Consider the following 9,392-nt stretch of genomic DNA (forward strand, 5'->3'; position numbering starts at 1 on the left):
CGCCCTGCTTTAAATGTTTTTAACTGAAGAAATAGAGCTTCACTTAAACATTCTTTACTTGCAAACCTTTGCTTTAAACACAAATGAAATTGAATGTTCCACTGCGTATTTCCTGCTAACATATCATGTATTGATATTTCCAACTACTTTCCACATACCTTATTTCTTACTGCTTAATTTATTCTAGTGTTAATAGATAAATTTATAAATGTTGCATTATGTTCAGAAACCATTTCGGAGGCAATCTTTACATTTAGCTAAAAATCAGCTTTATCTTCCATATGCATTCTTGAATCCATATATTTCTGCATAAGAGGATATTACAATTTAGATACTGCTTACTCCCACATTTTAAAAGATTGTCATATTCTTTCCCTTCCTAGTCGTTGGTAATCTAAAAGTGAGTTACTGACCCACACTGATATCATTAATTTGTACCTATTGTATATCTTTTTAGAAATTAATTTTGGATTTTCTTTCAATTTTATTTCAAATATTTTATATTGAATTACATTTTTATATTGAATAGACAGATTACACTAGAAAGAATCATCACACCCACAAGATATCATCATGAAGATTAAATCCATTTACCCTTCATGTCCTTTAAATTCCTCTCTCTCTCTCTGTTTATTGAACAAAATTTTTTGGTATTTCTGTATATGCAGAACAGAAAGTGGCCATACCAAACTGGAGCCCCAAGATTAGTTGTCCACGGGAGGCTTAAAGGTAGGAATTTCTAGATACTATTCCTGCAGAATTAATGAGAAAGTTAATATGATCTGGCCACCATGTGTTGTATGCATTCATACTCTAAAGAGTGGGAGGGATGAGAAGAACATGGAAGTAACACATACCAGGAGGCCATTTTGTGCTATGTTGTGTGTGTGTGTGTGTGTGTGTGTGTGAGAGAGAGAGAGAGAGAGAGAGAGAGAGAGAGAGAGAGAGATGGGAGGATGGGATGGAGGGAGACAGCATCTTGTGGAGTGAGATCAGTTCTCAGACAGGGGTACAAGGGATCATATATTCCAGGGGGACCCTTATAATACAGAGGCCAGAACACAATTGACATTTGGGGCTAAGGAGGCTATCTGTTTCAATTTACAAATGCCTTTGCAACCAAGTTAATAAAGTGCAAGAAGTACATAGTGTGAATGATAGACTCTCTGTGTCTTGAAATTTCAGCAGCAGTGACCACACCTGGTTCTTCAAAATTCACTGACATTGTAACTCATCACTCTCCCTCTTGCCTATTATTATCCCTAAACTGGCCTCCATGTTTCCATTTAAATATCTGAAAGAAGCATCTTCCGAGGGCCCTCGCAGGGGTTGTTCCCTCTGCCAGGTACATACCTCCCCAGATCTGCTCTGACTCCTGGCTTCTCTGCCTTGAGGTCTCTGTTTAAACATCACTTTCTTTGACTTCCTTGACACAACACCCAGTAAAATATAACACCTCATATCTACTCCCTGCTTTGTAACTGCGTTGTTTTCATCATAGCTCTGGTCACCATCCAATTATATATATAGATATATAGAGAGAGATAGATAGATATAGATATAGAGATAGAGATAGAGATAGAGATAGAGATAGAGATAGGTGTGTATTTACTTACATACTTTCTCCATCATTAGATAGTAGCAGTTTTGTATTTCAGCATCTTGAGCTTTTGACTTGAAAATGTCTAAGAAATAGTCTACCCAGAATATACAAGGGTGAGTCAAAAATTATCAGCACTCTGGCTGTAGAATTTATAGAGGTTTTACTATAAATGCAGTGCAGATAATTTTTGTCTCACCCTTGTATATTCTTAAATGAATGAGAGAAATTCTCATTTAAATTGTAGAATATATAACTTCTTGAGGAAAATTCTGATTTGGGGGTGAAAATTCCTATTCAGAGGTGAAATGGGGATTCCCTTCAAGGGACCAGATCCATACGCAAAAAATACTGAAATTATTTCTTGACTACAAAATATAAATTGTAATATTTCAAGTTGTGAGTAATGCTCACTTCTGTAAAATTAATGATGTTCTTTTCCTCTTTGCTGGAAGTTACCTCCACCACATGGACCTAGAGAATGATACACAAATTTCGGAAATTCTTCTTCTGGGATTTTCAGAAGAACCAGAATTGCAGTCTGTCATATTTGGACTTTTCCTCTCCATGTACCTGATCACTTTGTTTGAAAACCTGCTCATCATCTGGGCTGTCATCTCAGACTCCCATCTCCACACACCCATGTACTTCTTCCTCTCCAACCTGTCCTTTGTAGACATCTGTTTCACCTCCACCACCATCCCCAAAATGCTGGTGAATGTATGGACACAGAGAAAAATTATAACATATGCAGGTTGTGTTGCTCAGATGGCATTTTCCTTACTATTTGTAGGTTTGGATAACTTTCTTCTGACTGTGATGGCCTATGACCGGTTTGTGGCCATCTGCCACCCCCTGCACTACACGGTCATCATGAATACCCGGCTCTGTGGACTGCTGGTGCTGGTGTCCTGGATCTTGAGTATCCTGCATGCCTTGTTGCAAGGCTTCATGGTATTGAGATTGTCCTTCTGCACAGAGTTGGAAATTCCTCACTTTTTTTGTGATCTCAAGCAGATTGTCCAATTTGCCTGTTCTGACAGTTTTGTTAATAATATGGTGATATATTTTGCAGCTGTCCCGCTGGGTGGTGGTCCCCTGTTTGGTATCCTTTACTCTTACTCAAAGATAGTTTCCTCTCTATGTGGAATCTCAGCTCAGGGGAAGTATAAAGCATTTTCCACCTGTGCATCTCATCTCACAGTTGTCTCCTTGTTTTATTGTACAGGCTTTGGAGTGTACTTTACCCCTGTTGCTACCCACAGCTCACACTCAAGTGCAACAGCCTCAGTGCTGTACACTGTGGTCATGCCCATGCTGAACCCCTTCATCTACAGTCTGAGGAACAAAGACATAAAGAGGTCTCTGGAAAGACTATTTGGGAAGAGTACTATAAAAGGGCCATTTTTCCTAAGGTGAAGAACTGCCACGATTGTGGTGATCAAAGCTTCATATAGAGAATTTGTAATTCTTTGATAAGACTGTGGAAATAGAGCTAAATCCTTCAACATATTTCATGATATTATTTCAACCTCTCTTATTATTTCAAATTTAGTAACACTGAGTTCCTCTGCCACTGAGTTTAGCTAGTCGGAAGCAACTGCATAACAGAGGGAGATCAAACAGAAAATTGGTGATGACCTAGAGGGGTGGGATAGGGAAGGTGGGAGGGAGGCTCAGAAGGGAGGGGATATGGGGATATATGTATAAATACATCTGATTCACTTTGTTGTACAGTGGAAACTGGCACAACAGTGTAAAACTATCATACTCCAGTAAAGATCGAAAGACAAAATAAAACAAATTAAGTAACTCACTTTATTAAGTTTCTGATCTCATGATATCCTACTCCTTCCCTTTCTTGTTTTCCTACTTTCTGAAATTTATTCCTAACTTTCAATTAGAAATATTTGGAAATTCCCATTTATTTATTGGACAAAGCAGATTTTTTAAAGAATAATTTCTTCTCAAATAACAAATATCATACTGCATAAATTTTCTTTTGTTTTTTTCAAAAAGAAGATTAAGGAGTTGTTCTACTGCTGTGAAAAAAATAAAGTACACTTGACAACTAAGGCCATTTATAGAATTTATAGTAAAAGAAAATCTAAGTCCCTGTATTTTTACTTGTGTGAAAACATATATCGATCCTTTGTTTATCACTAACTTAACTGCTCTTCAAGAAATATAGACTTTATAATATAGTGTGTTTAATAGATGGCCATTGGTTTTATTCTCCTCATTGGGATCCTGTCCTTTATTCACCTCTGTGCCCACAGCGTGAACCACAGTCGCTGTGAAAAACTGATCATCAAATACATGATCACAAAAGGATTTTTCATTGAAAGAAAAAATTTAATAAATAGATGAACCTAGTATGATAGTAGAGCCAGAGATGATCTTACCTTTAATGAAGTAAAAATTTTAAATGTACAATGTATTGCTATGTAACAATACTCCTTTTTCAAGTTGTACATCTACTCATTGGAGTAGGAAGGACTGTTTTGTATGCAAAGGAAACTTACAGATATGGGTGAACAAGTGATTAGCTTTTTAAAATATCATCATTGTCCTCATTTCTATTAGCTTTGATTATTGTATTGCATACACCTTTCCTGCATAAGTCACACTAACAGCAAATGATTTAACATAATTCCCTTGTTATCCAATGTGAATATATGGTGTGGCATTGCTCTGAACTCTGCTGGTCTCCTCATGAATCTCTAGTCAACTGTGAGTCTCTACATTGTGTTTCTAAGGCTCACCCATGATGTTGTGTGTGGCTATGATGAGCTCTCTCTCTCTCTCCATCTGTCTTTTTTATGTAACTTCCTTTGGTTCCTCACTCCTTTTTTAAAATTGAGGCATGATTGACATGCAGAGATGACCTTAAAATATATACACTTGAACATAACACAAAATCACAGAATCTTTCCTCAAAATATAGTCCTCAGACCTGTACCTGCATTATCAACATCACCAGGAGCTTGTTAGAAATGTAGAATCTCTGGTCCCACCAGGGCCTGATTAATCTGAATCTGCATTTGATCTCACATTCTGGGTAAAAAGTATGCACATTGCAGCTGGAGAAATACTGGTCCAGAATAGGTTTTCTCACCTTCTCACTGTTCACATTTTGGGGTTAGATAATTCTTTGTGTTGAGTGCTGTCCTGTGCATTGTAGGTGTTTAATGGCATCACTTCAGAATTTGCCAAATACCTCCAAGGGACACAATCATCTCTGGTTGAAAAATTCTGTACAGAGTTTGAGAATTGGAAGCATTCTGACAGTGAGACCCATCTTTACTCAGAATATAATTTTGAGCTAATCACCAAGCCCCCCTCCAAGCCCCACTTCTGCATTGGAGAATGTAGTTGATAATAATACTATATCATAGAATGGATTCTAAAAATTAATGTAGAAAATCTATATTTGGTGCTAATATTAGGTGATAGTGCATAAAAATACATTAATATATCATTTGCAACTTACAAATGTGTTACAATGAAGGATTAAATGCTAGCTCTTAACTTGAGATATACAGAAGAATTTACTAGTTGTTTAGGCAAATGCGTCATGAGACAAGGAGCTCATTATATAAGGTTTTATATGAAGGGAACAGAGTTTTCTTTTTGAAAAGGAGAATATAAATTTTGTGGAGATAACAGTGGCTTTTGCTACTGTAAAATATTATTAGATAGAAAACAAAAAGGGTCAGAAGATCAGAAGGTGAAGCCCTCAGGCTCTAAGATAATAGCAGAGCCCAGCAGGAAGAGGAAAATTCCTCTTTTTTTCCTAATAAGAACTCAGCCAATGAAAAGTCACAGACTTTTTTCTTACTATAGCCCTCTTAAGTTCCTTCCCCATCTATAGAACTGTTCTCCTTCCCTTGCTGTGCAGAGACTTGCATGTGGTTTGCCATGGTTGCAGACCCCCAGTCACAATTGACTGCTGATCACTTATAAACTCATCTTTGCTTGAGAAATAACTTGAAGTCTACTTGTTTTAGGTCAACACGATGGGAAGTCAAAGTTTTTTGGGTAATAGCCCTAAACTAATCTGGTTCCTCAGTTTTATGGTTTGGAGATAACTTGAACTCAGAGGTGTAATAAGGTTCTGGGAGGTCAGATCTCCTAAAGCATGAGAATTCAGGGTTAAGAAATTAAAATTTTAAAAAAATCACTTGGCTTCTAACCTAGCTCATTCCATGATGCAGCACAGCACTGGATCTGGGGAAGCCACGATCAAGCAAAAGACTCAGCTGTGGAAGGCAGAAGTGACCCGGTCCCTGGTCAGAGCCCAAGTAGGGTAGTGGATGCAATAGATTGTTCTTACTCAAGCAGCACCCCAAAGATACCCAAAACTCTGATGGCCATCACTCCACCACAGCTCACCCCTGATACTTGGAGAGAGACCATGAAGGACCAGACTGCCCTGCAAAGCATGCCTCCAACAAGATGGGAGCAGGGGATGCTGGGGACAGTGATCAGTCATGAGAGACAAAAGGCACTTGCTCATAAGGCTTCATCAGAGCACAGGCATGGATGCCTGCACAGGCGGGACACTGGACCTACTACTAAGCACAGGCCCCACTTGCTGCAGCACTGCCTCCTCTGGATGCAAGATTCCAGTACAGAGAGGGGGGAAAACACACTTAAAGGGAACAAAGCTAGCTTGGTCCTAATCCTCAGGACTTCTGCTCCAGCAAATTTGGATCAGACTCCAACACTGACAGGGCAGTGATGTCCGCTGAGCAGAGAGGCAGTGCCATCTCACACCCAAAACCAAATCCAGCCCTTCCATCTCCAGCCTCACCCCCTACCAAGGTGACAGCTGCAAGCACACCCTGAGGAAGGATGTGTCTGGCATCTGCACCAATTCCTGCTCTCCCACCAAAGGCACTGAGCACACACAGATATACAAATGCTCCCACATAAGAATTCCTCTCAAGACCACAACAGGTAAGTGTTTTACCTAAATTCATAGAGGCAGAGAAAGTTGACAAAATGCAGAGAATATCCTCTCAATGAGCAAGAGAAAATGCCTGAGACAAAAAATAATGAAGTAGAAATAAACATTTTACCAGATAAAGAAATCAAAACATTGGTAATAAAAACATTAACTGAATTAGGGAAAGGAATACATCTAAACTGAACATTGTAAAAAGAGCTAACAAACATAGAAAAAGACCCAATCAAAAATGAATAACTCAATATGCAAAATATGAACACAGTAGAAGAAATTAATAGCAGATAAAGTGATACAGAAGAATACATAAGTAATCTGGATGATAGAATAATGGAAATCATCCAAACAGAACAAGAGAAAGAAAAAAAAATAAAATTAAACCAATTTAAGAGGGCAGACAGCAGTATCAAGCAGTATCAGCAGTATTTCGTCTTGTGGAACTGAAAACCACAGCCACAGAAAGAGAAAATGAAAAAGCAGAGGACTTTGTACCAGATGAAGGGACAGGATAAAACCCCAGAAAAACAACTAAATGAAGAGGAGATAGGCACCCTTCCAGAAAAAGAATTCAGAATAATGATAGTGAAGATGATCCAGGACTTTGAAAAAAGACTGGATGCAAAGATCGAAAAGTTTACCAAAGACCTAGAAGAATTAAAGAGCAAACAAACAGAGATATGCAACACAATAACTGAAATGAAGAATACACTAGAAGGAACCAATAGCAGGTTAACTGAGGCAGAAGGGTGAATAAGTGACCTGGAAGACAGAATGGTGATAATCACTGATGCAGAAAAGAATAAGGAGAAAAGAATGAAAAGAACTGAAGACAGCCTAAGATACCTCTGGGACAATGTTAAATGCACCCACATTCACATTATAGGGGTCCCAGAAGGAGACGAGAAAAAGAAAGGACCTGAGAAAATATTGGAAGAGATTATAGTTGAAAACTTCCCTAACATGGGAAAGGAAATAGCTACCCAAGTCCAGGAAGTGCAGAGAGTCCCAGGCAGGATAAATCCAAGGAGAAACATGCCAAGACACATAGTAGTCAAACTGATGAAAATTAAAGACAGAGAAATATTATTAAAAGCAAGAAGGGAAAAACGACAAATAATATACAAGGGAACTCCCATCAGGTTAACAGCTGATTTCTCAGCAGAAACTCTGCAAGCCAGAAGGGAGTGGCATGATATATTTCAAATGATGAAAGGGAAGAACTACAACCAAGAATACTCTACCCAGCAAGGATCTCATTCAGATTTGACAGAGAAATCAAAAGTTTTACAGACAAGCAACAGCTAAGAGAATTCAGCACCACCAAACCAGCCCTACAACAAATGCTAAAGGAATTTCTCTAAGCAGGAAACATAAGAGAAGAAAAAGATCTACAAAAATAAAAACAAAACAATTAAGAAAATGGTAATCAGAACATACATATCGATAATTACCTTGAATGTAAATGCACTAAATGCACCAACCAGAAGACACAGACTGGCTGAAAGGATACAAAAACATGTATATGCTGTCTCCAAGACACCCACTTCAGACCTAAGGACACATACAGACAGAAAGTGGGGGGATGGAAAAAGATATTCCATGCAAATGAAAACCAAAAGAAAGCTGGAGTAGCAATACTCATATCAGATAAAAGAGACTTTAAAATAAAAAATGTTACAAGGGACAAGAAAGGACATTACATAAAGATCAAGGGATCCATCCAAGAAGAGGAGATAACAATTATAAATATACATGCACCCAATATAGGAGCACCTCAATACATAAGGCAAATGCTAACAACTTTGAAAGAGGAAATGCAAGGCAGTAATAGAGACACAGGTGTAGAGAACAAACACATGGACACCAAGTGGGGAAAGCGAGGATGGTTGGGCGGGAGTGAATTGGGAGGTTGGGATACCAAATTGTACACTCTAAATATATGCTGTTTATTGTCCATTAACTGTATCTCAATAAATGTTCTTTAAAAAAATTAAAGCAATTTAAGAGACCTCTGTGATAAAAAGAAGAATCCCATCATTAACATCATAATCATGAAAGCAGCATGTTATAGTCACAAAAAAACAGATACACAGGTAAAGGGATAAGAATAGTGAGCCCCAAAATAAACCCATGCACCTATAGTCATTGAATCTACAATAAAGGAAGCAAGGATATACAGCAGAGAAGAGACAGTATCTTCACCAAATGGTGCTGGGAAAAATGCACAGCTGTATGTGAAACAATGAATTAGAACATCCTAGCACCATACACAAAAATAAACTCACAATAGTTTAAAGACCTAAATGTAAGACCTAAATGTAAGGGATAACACATGATCCAGCAATTCTACTTCTGAGTATTTATCCAAGCAAATGAAAACACTAATTCACATGTACCACTATGTTCATTACTGCATATTTACAATAGGCAAGATATGGATACAACCTAAGTACTCATCAACAGAAGAACGGATAAAGGTGATTTGTTTTATATAAATATATATAATATATTTCATGTAAATATATTATATATATGCAATGGAATACTACTTAGGTATAAAAACAGTGAAATCTTGAAATATGGAAAGACCTTGAGTGTATTATCTTAACTGAATGAAATAAGATGTGAAAAGACAAATACCATATAATTTCACTTACACGTGTAATATATGAAATAAAAATAAGTGCACAAACAACAAAATGAACACATAGATACAGAGAACAAAGCAGGGGTTACCTGAGAGAAAGCTTGTTAGCAGGAAGGAAAAATGGATAAAGAGGCTTTACTGTATAGTAACAGATAAAAACTAAATTTTTTGTGGTG

This window comes from Hippopotamus amphibius, chromosome 15 (assembly GCF_030028045.1).
Source record: "Hippopotamus amphibius kiboko isolate mHipAmp2 chromosome 15, mHipAmp2.hap2, whole genome shotgun sequence".
Classification (NCBI taxonomy): Eukaryota; Metazoa; Chordata; class Mammalia; order Artiodactyla; family Hippopotamidae; genus Hippopotamus; species Hippopotamus amphibius.